Source organism: Lissotriton vulgaris, chromosome 3_1, assembly GCF_964263255.1.
Source record: "Lissotriton vulgaris chromosome 3_1, aLisVul1.2, whole genome shotgun sequence".
Taxonomy (NCBI): domain Eukaryota; kingdom Metazoa; phylum Chordata; class Amphibia; order Caudata; family Salamandridae; genus Lissotriton; species Lissotriton vulgaris.
The window spans coordinates 1,505,000,417-1,505,027,458 of record NC_141689.1 but is presented as its reverse complement, the minus strand read 5'-3'; the positions used below and the strand labels follow the sequence as shown (position 1 = coordinate 1,505,027,458).

At 46.9% G+C, this 27,042-nt stretch overlaps 1 protein-coding gene across 1 annotated transcript in view; it reads right to left on the bottom strand.

The window, feature by feature from the left end:
• The window catches only part of LOC147728074 (uncharacterized), a 755,421-nt gene that overhangs the window by 227,403 nt on the left and 500,976 nt on the right, over window positions 1-27,042 (bottom strand). The gene's annotated exons all lie outside the window — the stretch shown is intronic.

The window sequence follows — 27,042 nt, the reverse complement described above, 5'->3', positions numbered from 1 at the left end:
AAATTCGTTGAGATTGGAGGAAAGTGATTTTAGTACAGTATAATTTAAAAACATCAGTTTACTAGAAGCCATATGTCATCAATCCACTACTTCGGGAAGAAAATGGCACAGGAAAAGTACTGGATAAAAGGAATTACACCAGAATAGTGAGGTCAAAGTGTAAAATTACATATGCAAGCCATGCATAATATGAAAGACTTGTAAATTCTTTTTTATATATTACATAATTGGTCCATTCCATTAATAAAAAGCATAGCACAAGATATTAAAGTTAGTGCGAACAATACCATAATTATATTGCTGAAATGGCCAACTAAACACATAGGAATCTAACTAGGAAAAATTTCCGAATCAATGTATGAATTACATGTTGTCCAAATTGCTTCTAAATGACAAGACTTGCATGCTTGAAAACAAGACTTCTGAGCAACCTAATTCCCATATTACCCCATCTGTGCTGCAGCCTGAGGCGTAGAAAAGGCCTTTGACCATTTAAAATGGTCAAAGTTGTCTCTTACATTACAATCGAATAGCCTCTCGGAGGCCTTTCTGGAACTGATCAATCTGTGTTTTGCTTCATAAAGCTCCAATTTATGCCAACAGGTAATCTAAATACTTTCATTTAAGCACAGGCACTCACAGTGACTGTCCAAGCTCTGGACTCTTTAATTGTGTTTATCTGAAACAGTGGTCGAAGTGGGGGGAAAAAGTAGGGGAACTGTGGGTGGAGAATCCGAGGGTGGGAATAACCCATGGATTGGGTCAGTGGGCGGAGTCAGAGGTGTGGCCAGAAAGAGCAAAATAGCCCAATTTTTAGTATTTGTTTGGTATTTCACTGACCATTTACAACTTATTACATTATTTCATTCAATCAAGGGATACGCATGTTTATTAAAGGTTGAATATGAGTTAATGACATTAAAATGTATTCACAAAGTGGGATACGTTTCCAATCACAGAACGAATAAAGTGCACTTAAAAATGGAAGGAAAAACCATTTGTCTCCGACCCATGAAGTTTCTGTCATCAGCACTTCTCCCTTTTTCCACAAGAGCAGTTCAAACATTAATGACAAAATATCCCAGTTTGCAAATGTTTTCCACCTAATTATGGCTCTGCCATATTTGCCACATATTACACCATCTGCTGCATAATCTGATGATTTTAACGAATAAATTGTTTGTAGCTCAAATGGATCAAAGGTTACAAAAACATGTGACTTGTGTTGCTGCGAAGTGGAGGGCCTTTTGCAAAGGTTGACTGGTAACCTTTCTCACTGCTGCATTTGACTGTTACACTGGCACTGATGAGGCAAAATATTTGCAGAGACTTTTAGTATGTATAAAAATGTCGAAATAATAAAGTATCTGAAAATATACAGCATTATGCTGCTGACTTTTTGTTTACTGCATAGTTTAGTCAACACTGTGGCATAATGTTGTTCTCTCTTGCTGCATAATTCTACTGGCCCAAAGCAGGCAGCACTTGTTAAAAGTGCTTGTGCATGGAGCAGAGAGGCCGTGAAGTTTGCAAACTTAGTTTGGTGTGCGTGAACATCCTGCATTGCCGATCCCTGGTGAGTTGCACTACTATTGCTGAAACAAGGCAAATTGAGGTACCAGTGGGTGAGGCAGATTGACTTCAAGGGTCCTGTGACCTCAGTGACCAAGTCACTGTCACGCTGGGGTAGGTTGCTTCGTAAGCCTGCCCACAAGACAGGAGGTGAACTTCAGTATGGATTGTGGTGGACAGGCCTTCAAGGATAACCCACACTTGCCACTGCTAGGGCCCACCTTCTGGTGCTAAAACACCCGGGCTTCTACAGTCTAGCTGGGCCTTCTAAGGTCTAGCATGGGAATGTGCTCCCTCTGGAGAGTGGTTTGGTGGAGTGGTCATGAAGGCTGAACTTGGTTCCCCATACCCAAATTCGGCAGCTCTGGCCATAGTACCACATCCTCTCCCACACTGAACACCATACCGCCCCACTGAGAGAAACTCGCACTGCCTTCAGCTATAACCCAGTTGTGCTGCGCTATAAACACCTGGATGTAACTCAATTCAAATAATGCACTAGACAAGTAATATGCTGCCTGAAAAAAAAGTTATAACATCTTGGGAAAATCAATTACTCATAGGGAATGCAAGATTAAGTAAAACGTGAAATGTAAGCTGGAACAAAGTGGTCTTAACAGGGTGCAACAAGTAGAAATGCTTTACTTCTCCTTGTTTTTGCTGTTTTCATGAATGCTGCATTGTGCAGCACACATAAAAACAGCAAAATCCCATGCATGATTGTTTATATACAGAAAGGTGTCCCTTCCTGCACATAAGTCATTAAAAAAATTACGAGTTGCAACTTCCATTTGTGCTGCATAAAGCGACACTGGATTCAAGCTAGCCTGGCCATGTCTGAACTGGGGTGGCGGAGTGAGCTAAAGAATGATGATGGATTAAACCCAGATCAGTTGACTGGGGGTGAGTGCTTGCAATGTTCAACACTCCATCCGTCATCCCCTTTGGTTTTACTTTGTTCGCCCTAAGTTGTCAGGATATGCCCAGACGTGGGTCCCTAGCTCACTTTGCCACTGGATTCAAGCTAGCCTGGCTGATGACAGCTGATTAGCCAGAAACCGGTCCCAGGATGCTTGTTTCCGGTCCAAGGAAGACATGGCATGGCAGTTCGGGCTGGACTGTTCTCATGAGGCACAGGGTCAGACTGATTTGCATATGGCCATGTCTGAACTGGGTTGGCGGAGTGAGCTAAAGAATGATGATGGATTAAACCCAGATCAGTTGACTGGGGGTGAGTGCTTGCAATGGTCAACACTCCATCCGTCATCCCCTTTGGTTCTGCTTTGTTGGTAGACGGTTCAATATAAGCATAATAGTTATATTCTGTAAAGACCTCTTTATGTAATTGTAGGTTACACTATGTGGCTAATTCCATGCCACATTGAACACATATGCACTTTAATCTGTGTTTTCTGTGTTTTTTGTGATGTTGCAATTTACCAATTTTTATGGACTTTCTATGCTACTAAGAATCATAACAGCTGGATGTTTTTAAATTGACATATGTATATATCATTGAATGCTGTAAATTGAAAGATATCTAAAGCACCAATGAAGAAATCAAAACTCCTTCTCAGGGGTCTCACTAATACAAAGAAGAAGTTGGCACAGAAGCTGAAATATAAAAGTACATCTTTATTTAACTCAAATGAGTGAGACTACGTCACACAGAAGCCTTAGCAACTGAATGAGGCAGTCTAAAGAGTACAGAACACTGGGGCCTTATATATGTGAGGGTTACATACTCAGCATAAAAGCAAGGGCCAGTCCTAGCTCATGCAAGCATGCAAAATGCCTAATATGGACATGCAAGATCTGCCAAATATTAGCCAATAGGAAAACATTCAAAACAAGGCATCATGTAACCAGAACGTCCCCCTTGAGTCGTGTTTTTGCCCAACCCCATAAGTCAATCAATGACAGCACCTATAGGTCAATCAGTAATGGCAGGACATGTTTTTGTGCTTCAAAGGACAACTTGCAAAATAGGATAATGCGGGGAAAGAATACCGAAGGCCAACAGATAGTTGGGACAAGGATTAGTCAGTCTAGACAAGGATTAGTCAGTTTGGCTAGTTCCTGGAATTGGCTTCACAACAAGAAAGGGGAGGTTATTTAACACATGGCAGTACCAAGGGCAAAAACACTCGGTTTACCAAGCTGTCTGAGTGAGGGCAACACAAAATGGCGACGGAATACAAAATGGAGTTGAAACTGAATTACCTCACCGATGCACTTTACGCTGTATTTTCATATTGTAACTTGAGTTGAACTTTCAATAAAAATTTATTTTAAAAAAAAGTTGAAGTCTATGGCTTCCTATCATACAAAATAAACCATCCCACCACCAATGATCATGTAAATGAAGAAAGAAAGAAAAGCCAACCGTGCAGACACAACAACAAAATAAAAATGAAATTATGGAATCACTGCCTTAGTAGCCAGGTTTTACCCATTAAGGTATAAATCTACACATGTGCAAGTTTACCACTAAGTGCCCAATTTAAACATGTATGTTTTTCTTCAGACACAGAGTTACTGAGGGAACAAGATCACAGCCGACCAGCTCACCGCATCCCTGAGCCAGCACCCCCCCACCAGCTCAGCGAACCCCAGCCAGGCCGCCGACAACCTCACGAAGTGGATCAGCGGCTGCGCAGACGACCTCGCCCCACTGAGGACCCCGCCTAGCAGACCCGGCAGTATGAAAGCACCTTGTGTAGGAAGGTAGATACCTGACTATGGTTACCCCCGACTTTTTGCCTGGTGTTTTGCTGGTTTTCCGACTTAGTTGACCTGGGGCCCTGCCAATCAGGACCCCAGGCCTACTGCTCTCTCTCTAAAATGGATTCCATGTACCTTAGGTACATTTCCAATTGGGACTGGGCCACTTTGTCAGACCCTGTAACTCAGGGCATCGGTGTACCCAGGGCCTACCAGGGGCTGAAGCATGTATTATGCCACCCCTGGATGGCCATCTAAATCTGACACAACTGGCTGCACGACAGCTGGGGCAACGTGGCATACTCGCCCGTTGCTGTAGGTATAGTATCCCTATACCTAACCTTAAAATGGGCACCCGAGTTCCTATCAGTCACTCCTATGGCAGGCCTTGACAATCCTGAAGGCAGAGTGCATGGAACCGTGTGAATTGGGCTCTGGCACGAGCCGAGCCCGGTTGCAGCTTGCGGAACCAAGACCCAATGGCTGTTCCATGATAACGCGTATCATATCGGTATCGCGTTATCAAGACATGTCGAGTAAGGTGTCATACGAATCGGGATGCTGCCCCCTCACCAATTCTGGCGACGAGGTTAGCATTCCGCCCTTCTAGAGGGACACGACATGTACGTAACTGTGAACCCCGGTTAAAGTTAACTGAAGCCTCAGCTCCACAAAATGGACGCTGCCACCACAGACACGAGTCTGACCTCCTGCTGCTGGGAGTCCTTCCAGCGAGGAGAGCTTGGACAAAGGGTTTCCTGTCAAGGGCGGTGTTCGCACCGTCCCAGACAGGGTTTGTGTATTCTGGGTAGGTAGGGCTTTGCAAGAAGGTGACTGCGGAGTGGCACCCCGGTGCTCACTACGCATCTGACGGCTAGAACCAGTTCCAGGGGCGCGCAGCCCCTGACCTGGGGAAAGTCCAGCAGGGGGAGAGGGGTGTAACTACCCCCCTTCCTGGTCCCACCCCTAGGGCAGGACCTAGTCATGTACCCACCCCTTTCTTTAGGATAAAGGCCGGAGCGGGGACCCTTCCAAATTAGATCATCTTTGAATCAAGAACTACTTTCTACGAAAGGACATTCGAGACTCTTCTCAAGATTTCTCCCTTGTGGCTAAGGAGTAGTCACCCTGCATCCGCAGGCACCATCTAAGAACTCTGCGGTTTGCTGCAAGTCCTTCCTCAGGAATCCGCGACCCAGCTCGACGAGAACCGGCTTCCCTGGCACCTCTGACCTCTACCCACATCGTCAGCTCAGCTGAGATCTGTGGGTACGACGAGACCTCGAGGGACCGGCCATCATCAAAACCTGCACGCTTTCTTAATCCAGCACGACCACCGAAGGAATCCTCTGGTGAGTGCTCTGGGGTCCGAAAAGCCCCGATCCTGAGCAGCTCCAGCACCGAAGTGCAGCCTCCCAGCATCTCCACGATCTGCGTGGGGCCCTTCTGCTCGCCGCTCAGCACGTTGTCCGATCACTAGCCGCTGGCTTGTGATCTCCTTGACGACATCCGACAACCAACGCTGCTGGTCTGGTTGCTCCAGACCGGCCCTTGCTCCCCTTTTCCGAGAGGAGCACCCCGGACCCTCCTGGTCCACTCAAGACGCCATTTTAGGCCCACCACGTGGCCCTGAAATCTGCCAAGGCTTGTTGCCCCAATCCTGGGCCCAGCGACGCTGACAGCATCAACCTTCGTGGGACAGCTCGCACCTCCATCCTGGTCGCCGACAACGCCTCCTGGTCCGTGAGACTGCAGAGCCTAGCGTCGTCCACTCACCTAGTCGAGGTGACGGCCATCCGGTGCCTTCCTGGTACCCTCTGACTACTGGCTAGTAGTACGAACTTGGTCCCCTCTGCTTTCAGGTATCATCGATCTCTGATCCAGGCTTGGATCTCTACGAACTATTCTTCACTGGTCGCCGGCCAGCAACTCCTTCCTTCCGGCTCCTGGCTCGTCAGCGAAGACCCCCGACGCCTGTAAGACTGGTGCAGCCACAGCCCTTGTGGCTAGGTAACTCCGGTATTTCGGTGCCCGCATAGCCTCCTTACTTAAGGGTCCTGAGTCCCTCGCTTCCGACTTGCCTTATCGGGTCCGCCCGAGACCACTAAACTTTCCGTGCCCTTGGGCACTTGTATTGATTGTGCACTTGAAGTATTTTCCTAAGAGTTTTGTTCTGTGCTTAGTACCCTGTCCTCATAAAGAGTACAGGGCTGTTGTGATTCTAATAAATATACTGTTTATTTTCATAACACTTGTGTGGTGTCCTTTCACTTGGTGTTCAAGGGGTATGTGATGGTATAACAGCTGGCTTAACACGCCCTCTAGAGTTTAGCCCGAAGACTGCTCGTATCCACGCTACTAGGATAGCTGGTCTAAGGTTGACTTACAACCAATCACCATAAGGGTCGTTTGGACCGATGCATAGTGGTCACTAGAATAGTGAACACTGCATATCGGGCCACCTTCTCACACCTTGGTTCACCGACGAACTCAAGAGCTCCAAGAAGAACTGCCGAGCCCTCGAGAGAGCCTGGCGCAGAGACCCAACACCAGACAACATGACCACCCTCAAGCTCGCCACCCGAAAACACCATCAACTGATCCACGCCACCATGAAAACTGCATTCAAGGAACGACTGGACAACAACACACACAACAGCAAGGAACTCTTCAACATCGTTAAATCGCTCTCCAACCCCAACGCCGGAAACAACGACATCACCCCATCTCAAGACCTCTGCAACTCCCTCGCCTCCTACTTCCACAACAAGATCGCTGACATTCACAACAGCTTCAGCACACAACCAACACTCCCCACGACCGCACCTACGCCCCTCACCACCACCCTCCGCGCCTGAACCCCGATCAGCACTGAAGACACCATCCGCACGATGAACACCATCCACTCCGGATCTCCAACCGACCCCTGTTCTCACCACGTCTTCAACAAGGCCGACGCTGTCATCGCACCCCACCTGCAGGACATCATCAACACCTCCTTCGACACCGTTACCTTCCCTGAGAGCTGGAAGCACGCCAAACTCAGCGCCCTACTGAATAAAACATCAGCAGACCCACCGAACTCAAAAACTACCGCCCCATCTCGCTCCTCCCGTTTCCGGCCAAAGTCATCGAGAAGACCGTCAACAAGCAGCTGGCCGCCTTCCTCGAGACGAATGGATCCCTCGACCTCTCGCAGTCTGGCTTCCGGGCCAACCACAGCACCGAGACCGCCCTCATCGCTGCCACCGATGACATCTGAGCCCTTCTCGACAACGGAGAAACAGCGGCCCTCATCCTCCTGGACCTCTCCGCGGCATTCAACACGGTCTGCCACCGCACCCTAGTGCAGCGCCTAAGCAACGTCAGAATCCAGGAGAAGGCACTGGAGTGGATCATCTCCTTCCTCGCCGGAAGGACACAGAGAGTCCGCCTTCCCCCGTTCAGATCAGAAGCCACCGAAGTCATCTGCGGCGTTCCTCAGGGCTCCTCGCTCAGCCCCACCCTCTTCAATGTCTACATGAGCCCCCTTGCGGCCATCGCACACCAACACAACCTCAACATCATCTCATACGCCGACGACACTCAGCTGATCCTCTCTTTCACCAGCGACCCCGCCACCGCCAGAGCCAACCTACACGAAGGGATGACAGACGTAGCCGAGTGGATGATGACCAGCCGCCTGAAACTGAACTCAGACAAGACGGAAGTTCTCATCCTGGGCTCCTCACCCTCCACCTGGGACGACTCTTGGTGGCCCCCCGCCCTGGGCAGCGCACCCAAACAGACAGACCACGCACGCAACCTGGGCTTCATCCTGGACTCCTCCCTCTCCATGACCAGGCAAGTCAACGCCGTCTCCTCGTCTTGCTTCAATATCCTGCGTATGCTACGTAAGATCTTCCGGTGGATCCCCACCGAGACCAGGAAGACGGTCACCCAGGCCCTCGTCACCAGCCGACTGGACTACGGCAACGCCCTCTACGCCGGAACCACCGCCAAGCTCCAGAAGAGACTCCAGTGCATCCAGAACGCCTCAGCAAGACTCATCCTCGACATCCCCCGACACAGCCACATCTCCGGACACCTGAGAGACCTGCACTGGCTCCCGGTCAACAAGAGAATCACCTTCCGTCTCCTCACCCACGCTCACAAAGCCCTACACAACCAAGGCCCAAGATACCTCAACAGCCGCCTCAACTTCTACACTCCCACCCGCCAGCTTCGATCGACCAGCCACGCCCTCGCCGCCGTCCCCCGCATCCGAAGAGCCACAACAGGAGGAAGGTCCTTCTCCTACCTGGCCGCCAAGACTTGGAACTCCCCCCCGACCCACCTCCGCCTGACCCAAGACCACCTCACCTTCAGGAAGCAGCTCAAGACCTGGCTGTTCGAGCAGTAGCGGACCCCCCCTCCCCAGCGCCTTGAGACCCTCCGGGTGAGTAGTGCGCTATATAAATGTTTTTGATTGATTGAACCCCGTCTGCCATTGTTGTCCTCCTTTTGTAAGGGTACCTCCATTCCATTCTGACAGCTCTAAATATGACAGGCCATGCCCACCATCAGTCTGTCACCCGTGGACTAAGGTTCAGCCAACAGGCTGTCTTCGAGCAAGGCAGATGGCAGTCTATCGAGCCAAACCCTTAATACAACAAATGGTTATCAGTCAGCCTGACAGACAGACCAATCTCTCCATGATGGAGAAACAACGATCCATACACCGTACTCAAGATCCATACACCGTACTCAAAATCAGGCCCCAGATCTTACACTGTAGTATGATTTTATTGCCAGTATTTAGCTGCCTTGCTAATTCCTTGTGTAAGATCAATCATATCACTCATTATATGAAACATATTTGCATTCTATTGATGAGAGCTAAATATTGCCAACAAATTATGAGCGCATATAACTTAATTTAGTTTTGAATAGTGTTTGTGTGTATTTGAGAAGAATGTGTAATTCTGCATTCTAATTTTCTGGTGATGCTAGATCATCAAAATTGGTATTCAAAAGCCCTTGCGTCATGAAACAACTTATTTTTGGAGATGATAACCATCTACCTCAGCCCCCAAAGGCAGCATTCTCCTCTGAGGAGAAGTGAAAAACCCACCCTGTCCTCTAAGTAGTACCTATAAGAGTATTCTACAACCCTACTAGGTCTAGGCCAATGCAACATCACTCCCTGCAGCTCCATCTGTCTCACGGAGCTGCAGGAAGTGTGTGTTTTAAAAGCAGTTAGTAGTCCCACTGATAGCCATTATTCTCTTTAAGGACGAAGGCATTTGCCAGGTTGGTGTGCAGGATATCCCAGATAAACTGACTCCTTTTGGAAGGACCCCTGGTTCTATCAATCTAAAAGTAGAAGGTCTGCATGACATAAAAGTTATGCAGGGCTTCATCTAGTATTTTATGAACGTTGTAGCTGCTGCTCTGAAGAGCCAGTTCTCAAGGTAAGCATGGTATCCATACATAGGCAATCAATGGGCTTAACAAACTTAAGACTGCACTGAGACCAAAGAGCATTCTATGCTCTTTTCCCGCCCTAAATTACTGTGCTTTGCAGAAGGAGTACATTGAATTAAGTGTCTACAGATTCATCAAACGCAACAAACGATCATTTTAGACCACTGCCAAGACTTGTGCCAATATGAACATCAAGCCTTTGCAGAAGGAGTAACTGGTTCTGTAAGGCTTTCGTTTGAACGTCGGCTTACCAGAAGACTTTGAGTGGGAACATTGGTGCAGGAGGTGACGCGGGCATCAGCTACCGCAGTAGGATCGGCCCCAGACCAGCAGGAACTGGTTTGCAAATTGGGGTCACAATAAAAGTCTGTACCGGAGTCATTAAGTGCCAGGACCAGAGAGGGCAGATGGTGCTTGGGAGGGAACTACTAGTGTTAATCCAAATGAAGGCCCCCTGTAAGTCCCTTGGGGCTGACAGTGCACCAGAGGATGCTGGAAGCACACTGAAAATTTGCAGCCTGGCCTCCGAGGGCCTCAATCTACTGTTGGGTCAACAACGGCCTGGGAAACCCATGGCATGTAGGAATCAATTAAAGGATTGACTCAGCGGCTGGTGACTTTGATGGAGTGTGACTGACATCTCGACCGGCCTTCACGCCTTCTCTTTGGACTCAGAGTGGCAGGATTGTGCTTTTTGTATGCTTGAATTTGTACCTGAACTTAGCGGAGAACTTAAAGTGGGAAGTGGAAAGGTCGCCATGATGGCTCCAGGACCGAGACCAGGCCCACAACTACAGCAAGATCTAAGTGAAGGCAGAGATTACTTCTTGTGTTCAGTGAAATACAGCGTTACCTCCTGGTCTCAAATCACCTTCAGGTGCATGGGAGCACACTTACAACAAGACTTGAAGTTGTGTCCTTAGCCCAGGCACCAAAGGTACACCTTTTGCAGATCTGACTGTGACTGACATCTGCTTCCTGCAGTTGCAGCATGGTTTGAAGCTCTAAAACAGGTCTCTTTTTGCTGGCAAGACTACAAAGGCGCATTTGATCCCGTAAAAGCCGACAGCTACCAAGCACATAGCACTCCTTCCCTGGACCTTAAAAACCAGGTCTAATTGTAAATGGTTGTCTCATACTGGAAGAAAGATTATTAGGTGACTCAGTCCTTTCAACTTGTCTGGGATTGCTTGCACCACTTTTGTAGGATGAGACAGATTAACCACCAAAAAAGAAGGGAGGGTGTGCATGAGGGGACCTTCTTACCTCACCAGTTCACAGCAGTACCCACATGCAAAACTCAGATTTTATATATTTTCAAGCAGTTTCCAGTAACCCAATTTCGTGGATTGCTAACAAACAATCTTGAGAATAAGGGCCGGACTGGCTATAGCAGGCACCGGGCGTTTCCCCAGTGGGCCGCCAGGGAGGTGGCCGGTTTTGGACACCTGGGAGTTCGTTTTTGTTTCCGTGGGCTGGCGCACTGTAACAAAAGCTGCAGTGGTGAGACCGGAGTGGTGCTTCCAACTAGCAGCCCCCAGAGCTGTTTGCAGGGGCCAGTTTTGGTTCCCAGTCCAACCATGCCGAGAATTGTTAACGCCAGGATAGAAGGCTAGAAGTTTTAACATGCCTAGCTAAACGACCCTTGAATAATAACGGTTACCGGTAGGATTATTTATTTTAAAATGCTTTCTCCTTTTTTTGCGTGCAATCCCTTATTCTAATTAGAGAGGGAAACCCAGCAGGTTCCGCCGACCACCTTTAAATTTCCAGCCATACAAAACAGGAATATCGCCTTTCCCAAACCTGCCTATTTTTCTTTCTTTATTACCAATTTCTTTCCTAAAAACTTTAGAAGTAAATAATTTGCTCTATATTTGAATATTGTTCTTTTATCCCCAATCCGCCTGGGCCAGTGTCCACATGGTACAGCTTCTCCTAGCATTTTGCTGCCTCCCTCCTACCACATGCTGAATATCTCCATGAATGGTCATGTGGTGAACAAACAAGTTACTTACCTTCGGTAACAATCTTTCTTGTGGATAGCCTATCTAGCTGCAGTCTTCATCTTGTATTTCCCAGGTGTCAGACTGGATACAGACATTTTACAGCAGTACTCCTACGTGCTGGTAGGAGAAGTAAATTCACCTCTGTGCTGACGTTGTTCTGCTACGGAAGTGACCAGTCACATATAAGTGCTGTTCATTTGCGCTTTTGTCAGTTACTTTCTCAGGCTGTCCTTCAGTGCAGAGCTTATCTACATAGTGGCATTACCAGTGCGCAGATCTCCAAATTGGGACCTTTTTAGACGGAAGAAGTGTCCAGTTCACAGAACAGGGAAGCAAGCGGGAGGATTGGTGAAGAATCTGTGGTTAGAGGAGCATCCGACTTAAAGATCAATAAGAAGATAACGTGTCCCTCTGAGCCATACCTCTTTCCTCAAATTCCTCTCCTTGTGAATAGATACCATAGCAGTACCGCTCTAGGTGGTGGGTCTGTGAACGGGCTCACACCAAAAAGTCCTGCAAGACTAAGCTTGAGAAATGCCCCTCTCAACAGACCCGATTTAGGCAGTAGTGCTTCATGAACATATGTACCAATGCCCTCATTGCGACCTAACAAATGTTCAGAATGAACACTCCCCTTGCCAGAACAGTGTAGCAACTTTAGGCAGAAAGGAAGCTTGGTCCTAAACATAAACGTATCTGGAAAGAATGTTGTACGAGTTGCTTTAACAGTAAGAGCCTGCAGTTTGCTCACACCCCTAGCCAATATAAGGTGATGAGAAAGACCACTTTCAACATCAAAAGTCTTATTGGACAGCTGTGCATAGGCTCAAAAAAGGGCACACATCAAAAAAGTGAAAACTAAATTCAAGTCCCACTGTGGGATCACAAAGGATTTTGTGGAAACAAGTGTTACAAACCTTTCAAAATCTCATCGTAACCAGTAATTTAAATAAAGGAGGTTGATCCAGCAACCACAAAAAAAGCCAACATAGCTGATAAATAGCCTTTTGCAATGCCCAAAGAACAAATTACTTATCTTCTGTAACGCCTTATCTTTTAGAGACTCTATCTAGCCGCAGATTCCTTACCTTAGAATTATCCCCAAGCATCAGACTGAATCTGAAAACGTTTTGTGACCAGTACCCCTGCATGCCAGTAGGTGGCGTAATCCGGCTCCGAATGGCACTGTCGTCCGTGTCAGAAGTGACGTGTGTTGTGTTTATATAGCCACCCCAGCACATGGAGATCAGTTCCTTTTTTTGCTACTTTTCATGCCAGGAGTGCGGAGCCAAGAATAACACTGAGCGCTGGTTTGGGAAACTATTGTCCTAAAAGGAGAACAGCCTTGACCCTAGAAATCTGTTCGCGGAGTGGGAGGATGGGTGGGTTGGTAAGGGATATGCAGCTAGACAGAGTCTCTACCAGATAAGGCATTAGGGAAAGTAAGTAACTTGTTCATCTGATAAAGACTTCTAGAGGCAGATTCCTTACCTTAGAATAGATACCCAAGCAATACCTCAGTAGAGGTAGGACTGCTAAACAATTTCACACTAAAATGTCCTGCAAAACCGAATGGGCAAAGTGCCCGTCCCTATGGACCTGACTGACCAAGCATTAGTACTTGGCAAATGTGTGCAGAGTTTCCCATGTTGCTGCCTGGGAGGTGTCCAGGACTGAAACTGCCTGCTAACGTAGGCCGTCGCAGCATTGGCTCTGGCAGAATGAGCATGCAAACCTTCAAAGGGTTGCTTCTTAACCAGTGCGTAGCAGATATTAATGCTGAGCACGATCCATCGGGAGATGGTCTGCTTCTGCACTGCCTTTTCCTTCTTGGCTGTGACATAACACATGAAAAGTTGGTCTTCTACCTCGAAATCATTTGTGCAGTCAAGGTAGAACGACAATGCTCTTTCTGGGTCCAGCATGTGGAGTTGCTCCTCTTCCTTAGAGGTGTGCGGTCGTGTATAAAAGTTGGGTAGGGTGATGGACTGGCCTACGTGAATGATAGCCCTTTAAGGTGCCCAATGCAGAGCTGTGCTGGACAAGGGAAAGAATAAACAGAAGGACCAGAGAAATGGGAGAAGAAAGATGGTCAACTTGCTTTTCTGCACACTTTGCCACAAACTTGCCCAGCGGCAAGCATATAAGGTCTTGGTGGAGGGATGCCTGGTTGCCAGGATAACATTGCAGACTTCGGGCAGAAGATCAGAAGCTGTCAACTGTCGCCGCCCAATCTCCACATATGAAGGAGGAGTGTTGACAGGTTTGGGTGGATAACCCTCCCCTGCTGCTGTGACAGACGATCCCCCCGAAGGGGCAGCCTGATCGGAGGACTGATGGCCATGCTCAACAGCTCGGGATACCAAACTCTCTGAGCCTAGTCTGGAGCCACAAGGATTACTCAGGCCCAGTCGTTCCTGACCTTCTTTTTTTAAAATCTCTTTTGTTCCAGACCTTCGTGAGACCTCTGGGCAGGAGTGGTTCAAGCGGAATGGAGTAAAAGAGGCCTGAACTCCACTTGAGAGTAAGAGCTGCCTTGGAAACTCCAGCATGCAGAACTGTTGACATTGCTCTTTCTAAGTGGAAGCAAACAGATCTAACCAATGCTTTTCCCATTGCTGAAAGAAACCTTGCACCACCTCCGGATGGAGACGTCATTTGTGATTCACTAGTATCTTCGGCTGAGTTTCTCCGCTCTGATGTTCAGAGAGCCTGCCAGGTGTTGGACCACCAGGGATATCCCGGATGTTCCAGCCATGTCCAGGGGCACAGAGCCTCTTAACAAAGGGTGCATCACCACACCTTGCTATGTCTGCTGCAGTATCACATGGCTTTCCCTTGATTTTTTTTCTTTAAATCTGCTTATTGAAGTTTGTTTTTCAGATTACATACATTGTTAGCACATGGGGCGCGACCTTGTACTCCACATACATGGTGACACTGGGATGAAATATGATAGTCTGTTTTACTTGCAATAACAATCATTTAATTTCAGTGGCGTCTGATTACTTCCTAGTCCTATCGGGTATCCTTGCAATAATGTGAGCTTTACAGATTTATACAGGTTGTGTACTATAACCAATGCTTCACTGCAATTGGTTCCATTGGGTATCTGGCAATAAACAGGTGAACTGAATAAAAAGAAGACTTTAACATCAACTAAGATTCCTGGTACTCTTCCTCGCCGGCCCTCCTCCCCTTCACAGCAAATCCTCTTCACTCATATTAAGCAGTGAGTTGGTAGTAGCATAGAGCTGCTACAGTCATTAAGTGGCCTTGTACCGTGTGTGGCGCATGTGTTATATAGTCCCCCACAGCTCCAATAGACCAGCACAGTGCTTAGTGCCCTGTTTCATCTGATAGGTGCAGTGGCGAATTTGTGTCTGGCGAGGGGGCCAACTGAGCAGCAGTTCGCAGGTCTACTAATATAGCGTCCCAGCTGGATGCCATGGGGTGTTTGCGGAGCACTAGGTTGTCCTGCCTATGCAATGTAACGCTTGCCGCCTGAGCCAATACTAAAAGGGACTGCAGCCAAGCTGTAATTGATAGAGGCTTCCCGTAGTTTCTATCTTCGAGTGATGGAGCGCTTGGCCGTGATCAGCCGTTGATACCCGGAGTAACCTTGTGTCCTGCGATAGAGCCCTAGAATGCACACCTACCAAACAACCAGTTCCAAGCGTCCCATGCAGGCGGAATACTTAGTAGTGACTCCCTGCCAGTAAATTTCTAGGCGTTGACATCTCGAGAGCATATGCAAGAGGTCAGCATCGACGAGAGAGCAATGGGGACAGTAAACATCTGTACGTTGGAAGTATTGGTTGATTTGTGCTGAGGTGACGTATGCTCTGTGTACTATGTAGAATTGTATTAAGCAAAATCTGGCATTGTGGGGTACATATGTTAGACCCTGCAACAGCATCTCCCATTCCCTGTGGGTGTAGGAGCAGTTGAGTGTTTCATTCCAGTTGTGACAAAGGGGGGTGAGCTGGAGACCGGCGTGCGAGCATAGTGAGTACGCAAAACAGCTCATCCGATTTCAGCCTGGTCCCATTAAATGAAGCTATTGCATCATGAAATACTTTGGGGGCTCCAGTGCGTTGTTGCCCCAGCGATTTCCTAGGGCAATCACTAGAGATTTGTATAAGAGGAAATGCCCTGGTGGTTGGCGATCATCCTCCATTAGGGATTCATAGGTTAGGACAGTGGTTCCCAAACTTTTTTGACCCATGGCTCCTCATTATGTTACTTTTTTTGGGTGGGTGGGTTGGTTGGAGGATGTAAGCCCAAACTCGGGAGGACTTCCATTTTTCTCTCTGAAAATAATTGGCATGAAGCAGATGAAGGTATTCTAATCATAGGTGTAACAAAATAAAAACATAACAGGTGTTTAATAAAATACTTTTATTAGTTTAGTGCATTCAAAACAAAGTTAACTTTACAGACCTAGTGCAGGCAATGTATTGTGGGTATTACCCCAGCAGGTGTCTCTATATTAGAGAGTGAACAACCCTGGCTGTTCATGGGTAGCAGGCTCTTTGTCATTTAATCATTTAAAAAATATTTTATTTAGCTGCACCAATAGGTAAAGACAAGACTGAGAAAACCTAAACCCAAAATATGTTAAGGAAAGTCATGTCAATGACCTCTTAAAATTGTACTTAATTCTACTGCCATAGACACTACATTATCCGCTATACATGCCATTCCTCAAAATTACCAAAACATTGAAGGTAAAAAAAGAGAAAACCATCTGAAAATCTTTCACGCTACTTCTGGACCCCACCTGCAACTCTTAGATTTAGTTTTCCACCAAGTGTTAAAACTCCCATTTGTAATGGATTTACTAGAAATATTTCATTTTGGGAATAAACTGCATTGGACCAGGCATTTTGGCGGTGGCCAGGGCTTTGATCCCTTCTTGCACCTTGAAGAGGATGATTGGTTCATTTAGCTCTGCTTTTTTAGTGGGGTGAGACAGGGTAGATAAATAGTATTAAAGAAGGCACTTGTATCTAGTGGAGCAGCTGAGAGTCTGGATTGGTAGAGTGAGGTGTAGTTTTGAGTTAGTTCCAGGTGTATGTTACATTGTGTATATAGTAAGTACCAGAAGTGGACTTTAGTGCTACGATGGGATGTCAGGGCTGATTCAAATGTATTAGCCATGCCAGTAACGTGCTAGACTAATCAGCAGTTACAGGAACAAATGATGGACGGAATGCTGAATGAATCAAACATTCATTCATCCCCAGTCAAGAGATCTATGTTAAATCCATTGTTCTTTTTCTCACTACGCCACCCCAGTTTGAACCCAGCCATATGCAAATCAGTCTTGACCCTGTTCCTATGGGAACAGTCCAGCCCAAACTACCAAGCCAGTTCCTCCCTCGACCGGAAACAAGCATTCTGGGACCGGTTTCGGGGCATCACCCCTCATCAGCCAAGCTAGCTTGAATCCAGTGTCACAATGAGCATGGGACCCATGTCTGGGCATACCCTGCCCACTTTTATTGTGAAAATATGTCTATTGGCATTTATAATCATACAATCCGGTATTCACTTAGCAGAATTCAAGATGCATTAACTGTTGAACATATTTCAAAAAATGTCTGCTCATCTGTGTGACGGACACATTTTAGGCAACATTTGATACTGTACATTAACAGCAAGAGATATACAAAAAACAACCAAGTTCTTCCAGCATTTAACTATATGGTCTACCATATTTAACATGTGAACAAAGTCTTCTCCTTCATCCAGCCCAGTTGTGCCTTATACGCTTTATTCTTCCGTCCCTGGGGCCTATCAGGCACTTGATGCTAGTGTGACATCATGTTCTATTCATGCATATAACATATTATATGTGCCATTACCTAATAAACAATTAAACTTAAAGAATTTAAACAGTGTCAGTCTGCGCATGCGGGTGCCTCTATCGTTATTCCTTTCAATATTGAAGGGCGGTGTCCCCTTGGAGTATCGGGGGGGGGGGGGTGTGGGCAGCCTACTCATCAGTGGTGTCAGGTATATCCCGGAGTCCTGTCTGCCACCCATGCTATTATTGCGAGGGAAGAAGGAGGAAAGAGGCGCGGGGACCCCAAACGGGAGGGGTATCATGCACCTAGGCCCGTCAGTCAGAACCAGTTGGCGCAGACCCACCTCCCTTCTCTTCACTACTGGGTCCGCTCGGGTGCTCCCAATTGAATAAGAATTCCCTTCATGCTTCTGCTATGGGATGCCTGTGCAGGCCCCTCAGATCTTCTCTATGCAAAGCCCTGCCCTCCGCTGCTGCTCATCTATTTACCTCTTGGGTCAAAACCCCAATCTGTGGTCCCATAGCCGATTTCCATGCAATCAAAATTCATCTTTTTGCTAAGGCCAGGGACAGATCAATAAATCGGCTTCCCACCTTGCGTTTAGGTGGTCTGGGTTATAACCCCAGAAGACAGACCTCAGCTGAGTGGGCTAGAGTACGACCCAATGTGCCGTTGACTTTAGTCATCACTGCCTCCCAGAACCTTCGCATGATCGGACAGCCCAAGTCATATGGAGGAAGTCTGTGTCTAATTGCTTACATCTTGAGAATTCTCTGGGTTCCCCTCCAAATGCAGCCTGTATGTGATGTGGAGTCATATATGTCGTATGGACATAGTTAAACTGTAAATATATTAGGTGGGTATTGCGAGAGATCTTCTTGGGTGATTCCAAAACACTGCACCATTCTTCATCCGTAAATAATTTATTAAAATATCTCTCCCATTTCCCCCGAAGATCTAACATCGGGGACAAAGATGCTTCAAGGAGCAAAGCATAGAACCATTTTATTTGATGCCTGGCTGTACTCAGTGTTCTCAAGGAATGAAGAACCACATGTGTAGTTTGCTCCTCTCTTCCTGCACCCCACAGCCGCTCAAATGCCCTCACCGGTGTTTCTTACAAAAGAAACTGACCAGCAGGGAATCCGTAACTCTCCGCCAGGTCTGCAAAGGGGAATAGGAAGTTGTCTTGGAAACAGTCCCAGATTGTATCAATCTCTGCCCCAGTCCAGGCCATTAGCTGTTCTGCCCCCAGGATTGCCTGAGGTTCTCAGTAGGGGAGCCCTATTAATGACAGCACCGGTGTGTATCTCAGACCCACCAACAGTCTCACCTTACACCTTCTCCAGCACTGTAAAGCCGTATTTTGCAGTGTCGATGTATATTGCACTTTTGTGGTCGGGTTTAACAGTTTAGCTAGCAATTTCCGTGGATGTTGTTCTGGTTCCACTAGGTATGTTCCCTCTTGGTTCACCCCCTCTAACCATTGCGCCACCCACTGTAGTTGCGCGGCTAGTTATTAGAATTTGAAGTCTGATACTCCCAAGCCTCCCTCTCTCATAGGACGCTGCAAAGTCCGCAACACCACTCTGCGCCTCCTGCCTGCCCAGATAAGGTCCCGCACCAGTGCGTCCTGTGGCCTTAACCAACCCACAGGCATTATCACCAGTACATTATCAAAGAAATATAATAAATGAGGCAGCATGACCATCTTGGTCAGTGAGATTCTAGCCATCAGCGGTAATCGCAGCGAGCTCCAGAAGGCCACACTAGAACGGAGTGAGCGGACTGCCATTCCCAGATTACCCTCTCTCATATCGTCCAAAGCATGAAAGATCTGAATACCCAAGTACCAAAGGAGGTCGGAGTCCAGTTATATTCATCAGGGAGGTCTCCCGGTCTAGGGAGTAGACCGGCCACCGGGAACAAATACGTCTTACTATGATTAACCTGTAGACTGGATAGGCGGTCAAAGGGCATACACTTCTCACTTGAGCGACAAAAGCAAAAGGAACAAATGATTGACAGAATGCTGAACAATGCAAACATTCATCCCTAGTCCCAAAGATCTGGGTTAAGTCCACTGTTCTTTTGCTTACCACCAGTGGCGGCAGGTGACATTTTAAAGTGGTGAGGCGTAAAATGATAATCATACTGCACCGTAGCGAGCGAGCGTAGCGAGTGAGCCTGAACCCCCTAAGGAAGGTTTCGGGGAGATTTCCCCCACGAGAACATTTTGAAAAAATAGTGGACAAATGGTGAATTTTCAAGCAAATTTGAGAAAGCAGGAAGGCTAATAAAGCAATTGTGAAAGTGCAGTTATTACATTAATAAAGTGGTGTCATATAACATAGGTAGCTGCTTATTCAGTATATATGTAAATATGGCTCTAGTATTATTAGCTAGAATGCTAGACTCGGCAGTGATAATTACCCACCAATCCCTGATACAATCCACCACCTTGCAGTGCTGGATACACTGGGTGGACAAAAAAACTAGGGCACCCCTGTATGCCCTGGCAGTGCCCTTGATAGGCGTACTGCATGCCAACCTTAGGACGAAATTGACCTTTGACCAATTGTCAGCCTTGACAGAGGTGGATTTAAAGACAGAAGGAGGCTGCTATCAGCAATCTACCCTTGCCCCGATAATGACGCTAAACATCCTGTGAATCTGGGCAAATCACGTAATCACTCCGTGCCTAACAAAAATGAATGTTTCTTTTTGTAACTGGTGCTCATGTAAAGCGCTCCAAGACCTTCGGGTCAAGTTTGCGCTATATAAAACTCTTGCCAAAAAAACAAAAACACTACCCATGTGGTATTGCATGACATTCTCACTCTAGGAGGAGCTGGACACTATGGAAATGGTTTTATGTTTCCTTATCCGAAATGTTCAATGGCCTGTTAAAACATCTGCGTAATTAACGGGAAATAATATGCACAAGGAGATTTCAGTCCTGAAGTGCAGCAACATTTTGTTATATCCTAAACGGGTCTCCCGCAACTCCAGGATAAAATATATACAGTTCGATTATGCTCACATAACGTATATGACCCCCCCCCCCATAGGCTCCGTGCCGTTTAAAGAGGTGACATTCGTAACTGCCAGAGATGTGGTTATAACGACGCAGATTTCATTCACATGACTTGAGAATGTGCCACAATAAGCAGGTTCAGGTCAGAAGCCCTGCAACTGATAGATGCGGCAATGGGGCGCACACTGAAACCCACAATAGGGTCTTTGTCTGCTGGGGTTGTTCTCCCGACCACCTCAACACAAAATAGGCACAAGGTGCACAACGTTAATAGACTTAGCAGAATTAGTTTTAGCCAAAGCGTTTATATTATGTTTGTAGCCTGACGCGGGTTCCTTATCCTTAATGATTCAGCTAAAGGTAAAAAAGAACGCAGCAGAGCCTCAGCCTTAGATACGAACGGACGTGAGATGTGGCTCCCCTTGGCTATTGCCCAACTAGGCCTATTTGTTATATGCCCTGAACGTATTTTTAACAGCAACAGGTCACTGCACTTGACTTATCCGCATCTGTTTTCAGAAAATGCTTCCACAAGCTTGTGCAAGTTTGCAGTTGGGGGTGCAGAGATTCAGCTGCGGGGGCGGGGTGATCCTGTTATTCACGCAGGCCATAAAGTGGAAGGCTCCAAATCTGAGTGTTATAATTTGGCTAGTCTTACTGGGGGTTTATCTTGAGTAGTTGGGAATGTAAATGTCTGCATTTTCTCCCACATTAATAAGTGCAGAGATATCACTAGACTTTACTTGCACAGTCTACAGACACACGTACCTGATGCGTCGTCACAGTGTAGTGGTCTGTGGTCACTCAGTACTACTAATCAGACTCTCGATGTCTGATTGATCTGTAGTATCTGTCTCCAACGGTTACACTCTGTCCTTGTCCTCGAGTCCACGTGCTCTCGTGTGCAGAGATGGGGATGATGAGGTGACTGGAGGTGGGCCGGCCCGATTTGCCCAGCAACTGAAGAATGTCCAATCACTGAATGGCTTAACACTAAGCCATTGCAGTGATTGGGCATTGCCACGTTGGACGCTCCCACCCCCGCGGTGCAACACTAGACTGCTGCTGGCAAGGAAACCACAAGAACTCAGAAGCACTGATGCTGCAGTAGCCAATCCTGACGCTGCTCTCTTCAGAGCAGTGCTGCTCTCTAAAGAGAGCAGCGTCAGGATTGGAGTGAGCATGAAAAAAACGTTGCTCCTTTTTCAACCACTGGGGGTCTGTGGCAGTAGGCAAACACCGTACTCAGCGGTGCTTGCTTTTTAAAGGCACAGGCTTCAGTAGTTGAAGAAAAGCAGCCGGTCAAACACCACATGCGCAGTGGTGCGAGTCCGCGACAGGGAGTCAATGCAGGCTGTCACGTGATTTAATGACCTGGAGCCGCAGCGCGATGGAGCGCAGTTTAAATTATTTTAATAACATAGAAACTTGTCAACTTGAACTGTGCGCTAAATTGCCCCTAATAATTATTAGTGGGGCAATGCCCCACTGCCCATGTGGTAAAACCGCCACTGCTTACCACGCCACCCGAGTTTGGACCCAGCCATATGCAAATCAGTCTTGGCCCTGTTCCTATGGGAAAAGTCCAGCCCGTACTGCCAAGCCAAGTCCTCCCTGGACCGGAAACAAGCATCCTGGGACTGGTTTCGGGGCATCACCCCACATCAGCCAGGCTAGCTTGCATCCAGTGGCACAGTGAGTATGGGACCCACGTCTCGGCATACACTTCCCACTTTTAGAGGAATGCATGATTCTTGTTCAGGCAGGACCTGGCTTGGCAGTTTTGCATGGCATGGAGTTGATGTGGTTAAGAATAGAAAAAGTATACTTTGGTGTGGGTTTTTTGTTGTCTCCAGATGTCTACCATGTGCCAGTGCTTCAGCCAGTCACATGACGCATGTGCATTGGAGGTGCCCAGGGTGGTAGGTAATGGAGGGAGCAAGCCTTCCCTTGATGGAGGGTTGAAAAGCTTTAAATGCAAGCCGGATTGATTGGAGCTCCTGTTGCAGAGATTCTGATAATAAAGCAGAGCTGTGCCTTGGGATGACAGGACATCAGAATGTAGGGACTGAGGGCCAGATGTAGGTAGGCGTTTACCGGGTGGTAACGGCCGAATTCGGCCGTTACCGACCGGTAAAAGCAATTTGACATGTAGGTCCCTGTATTTTACAGACTCGGTAAATTTACCGATAGGTATATTTACCGAGTCTGTAAAATACCGAGTCGGTATTTTAACGGAATAGGGAAAATTGACATGTAGGTGGGACTCTTCTGAGTCCCACAAGCATTAAAAAATCGGTATTTTACCATCAAATACTACTTGATGGTAAAATACCGTTTCAGGTGTGCATGCACATGTGTGCATGCACACCTATGCCATATGACAGGCAGACCTGCCCTTAGGGCAGGTATGCCTGCCACATGGCACCCGAGCCTCTTTTGGGGGTGCCAGAGGGTGTCAAAGTGACACCCCCTGCACCCTTGTGGCTATCGGTATTTACCGATGTGGTAAATACCGACCGGTAAATGCCCGTTCATTCCTATGGGCTTCAAAGCCCATAGGAATGCATGGGCATTAACTGGTCGGTATTTACCGCATCGGTAAATACCGACTGTTTCCGATTCGGTAATTGCACATCTGCATTTACCTACATCTCGGTACTTTTATTTTCCGACCTCTGAAATACCGAGTCGGTATGACTCGGTATTTAAGAGGTCGGAAAATAAAATTTACCTACATCTGGCCCTGAATCCCTCTACGTCAGTATATGTCGGCCCTAATCCTGGCTAGCTCACAATGCTTCATCTGAAATCCTAACATTTACAGAGTAGCAGGAGTCCTTAAGGAAACCTTGGAAACAGATCCTCACCTTTCATCACTCACTCACGCATGCCCATAATAAACATAAGAAAGACACTAAGATAGTTTACGATACATTTATCGAAACTATCATAGTCACTGGACAGAGAGAACTAAAAGTAATTAGCATTACTATCAGGCTGTATAAAATAAATATCTCCACCATGGCAAATTATCTGTCTCTAGGCCTACCTTACTGTGTGGGCACAGGGATATATGCAATACCTCTGGGATTTGCAACAGACCCCATACCAGCTGTAGGTAGTTAGGTGGTCTGATACATGAGTGTAAACACAGTTTATGCAAGGTTGCATGTCAAGCTCTGTGGGCGTTCATTCCAGGACAGGTCTCTCTGCCAGAATTCTCCTCTCTGCCTCAAAGGGCACAAGACACAGTTTATATAAAAAACCTATTGTGTTGGAAAGCTGCAGCTGTGCTACTGTGTTATGTCTGAAACATTAGGAGCTGTTGCTGGATCAAGCTAAGAAAACACTACACCATGGTATGTATTCCAGGCAACCTTGTACAAAATAATGTGATAAAAACGAATGTATTGTGCGGCCGTGCAGAGCAGAGACAGCCTTAAAAATCTAATATGCAAAACGAAGGGCGAACCAAAGTGGGCCCAAAAGGGGCATCACTACACTCCAACAGGTTGATGTGGATTTCGAATTCTATTGGCGACGCCCCCTCTCCCAGATGGCCACCCCATTGCAGGAGTGACGCATCTGGTCACTATTTTCAGATCTGGTTGCAGAAGGGAGATAGGTCTGCAGCTGATACAATAGCGGTTCATTAACCACCACTACAGATCTTTTTGCCGTGTCCTCGGAATACCCTGGATTTGCCAAAACTGCACTGTGTGCATAACAGCTCTGATGAAAGGGAGCATCTGAGAAGCGGTAGGTATGACTTTGGCACATTGATAGTGAACCCCATCGAGTGTAGTTGGTCCGCCATAGTCTGGGGTTGGGAGGCGACTACCTGGGGCGAGCCCACCTTCAACAGCCAGTCTTCGAGATAGGGGAAGACTGGTACCCCTGATCTCCTCAGATGAGCTGCAACCGCCACCGTCACCTTGGTGAACACACCAGGGACGCTGGTAAGGAAGGAGAGCACAGTGAACTGGTAGTGCTCGTGGCCCACCGTGAACTGCAGGTAATGTTTGTCGGCAGACAGGACAGGACTGTGGAAACATGTATCCTGCAAGTCCAACACCACAATCCAGTCTGCCAGGTCCAGGGCAGACCGGACTTGAGCGAACATGAGCATTTTGATATTTTCCTTTCTAAGGAAGAAGTTGAAAATATGCAGGTCTAGGATAGGACAAACGCCTCCATCCTTTTTGGGCACCAGAAAGTAGCAGGAATAACAACCAAGAACTTCTTCTAGAGTCTGCATACTCTCTATGGCTTCCGTAGTCAAAAGAACCCCCACTTCATGGTGGAGTAAGGATAGATGGTACTCCTTCAGCTTGTTGCAAGTGGGTGGCATGATATGATAGAAAGTATTATAGAGCGCACTGGCACTCAGAACTGAGCATCCTGGTGCTTACTCGGAAACAAAAGTATTTGACCAACACCTACAAAGAAGGATGAAACATTAAGGATCCAAGAGGAGGGAAATGAACATTGAAATCAGTCGGTCAGAAGTCTGCGGGAATCATCAGATAAAGAAAATAAAGAAAAAAGCCAGGTTTTCATACATTTCTTGAATTCCGTTTCACTCTGTTTGAATCTACATGGAACCCAATAAGGAGAAAGATTTGCCTCCCGTTATTTTGTGCCTAAAACAGAAATGTCTAACAAATTCAAGTAAGAGGATCTTACGGTTCTTGACAACTTGTAATGTTTAAAATGATAGGCGTGAGATGGGGGAAGGCTCTGAAAACCAAGTTCAGTCTTAAAAAAGAATCTGTTTGTGAACCGGAAGCCTATGAAGCTTCCTACGTTCCTGAGGCACTGAACCATTACTTGGAGGTTTCAGAACTAATCTACTGCTGCATTTTGAACCACTTGAAGTTTGAATAATAGATGTTTAGTAATCCCTAAATACAGGCTGTTGCAGTTGTCCAATCTTGAAGTAATAAGAGCTAGGACTACTGTTTTGTTTGCTGTCAGAGGAAGGTATTCAAAACATTTCTGTAATGATTTGATCAAGTAAAAGCAGCTACAAGAGACAGATATGATCTGAGATTGAAAGGAAAGTGAGTAATCAAATTTTAAACCTATATTGTCAGTCACTTTAACTGGAGGAGGAAGGGGCGGAAGAATGTCAGGCTACTCCAGCTAAGGAGAAAATAAATAACCCTGAAAAAGTATATCTGTCTTGTCAGTTCTGCATTTGTCAATAGTTCAGACACAGTTTTTAAAATTGAGCTTAGAGTCAAAAGAGTTTTTGTATAATGACAAGATCAATTGGGTATTGCCAGCATATGAAATAGATGAAATACCAAAAGAGTCAATAAGAGTTGTTAAAGGAGATAAATAGAGATTAAATAAGGTCAGGCTTAACGCGGAGCCCTGTGGTACCCCATAACTCAGGGTTTTTCTTCTGAGAACTGACTAATAGATATAAGCTGCCTCCCGTTCTCAAGAAACGACTGAAGCCAAGCCAGGGCCTATCCGTGAATGCCGACTTCTCTGAGTTGTTGAAGAAGAACTGAGTGAGCTGCTGTGTCTCCACCCCTTACTTAACCTAGTTGGATATGATTTTTAAAGGTTTGGATGAGGAGTGTTTGCTTGCTTGTCGTGGGGAGTTGGAGTTGTTATGCTTTTTTTTAAGGGGCGTGCAGATCTCACAGACCAGGCATTGATAACGTGGGGACTTGCCCCGCCCTCCTGCCGGCACATATTGGAGGTAGCGGGCCGGTAGAGCTCAATGGGGAACACATATGATGTACACTGATGGCTACTCACCAATCATACAGGATACTTTCCTGGAACATTAGAGGACTGCATACTATGTCAGGACCGGACGGTATAAAATACTGTCCTACTTGAATAGAAGGGTAGTCCATATTGCACTCCTACAGGAGCCCCATTTGACTACGCGGGAGGGGAAAGCGTTCTGATGAAGATGGAGAGGTCAATTATATTACACCTCGTACTCTGCCTTTGCTAGGGGAGTTTTGATCTGGGTCAGAGCTGGTGTCACGTTTCAATCCACTAGGGAGACAATAGACCCAGAGGGTCGGTATGTGGCGGTAAGGGGCAGGCTGGATGGTCGTGACATAGCGGTTGTGAGTATAAACGACCCTAACACAGAACAGGGGGCGTTCCTGTCTAATATCACGGGCGTTCTTGCAACCTACCTGCCTGGGTCCATTATTGTTGGTGGGGACTTTAATTGCATGGCGGATCTCCAGAGGGATGGCTCACACCCACCTCCTGTAACTAGAGTGGCCAGGGCATTTCTGGGATGGCTGGATAGATAGGACTTGGTTGATTCCTGGAGGAGCCTACATCTAGAGGGCAGGGATTATTCTTTCTACTCGTCTGTAAGCTCAACATCTTTTTATGTTCCCCCGGATATACATGTTCAGATTTAGGTAGTGGGATA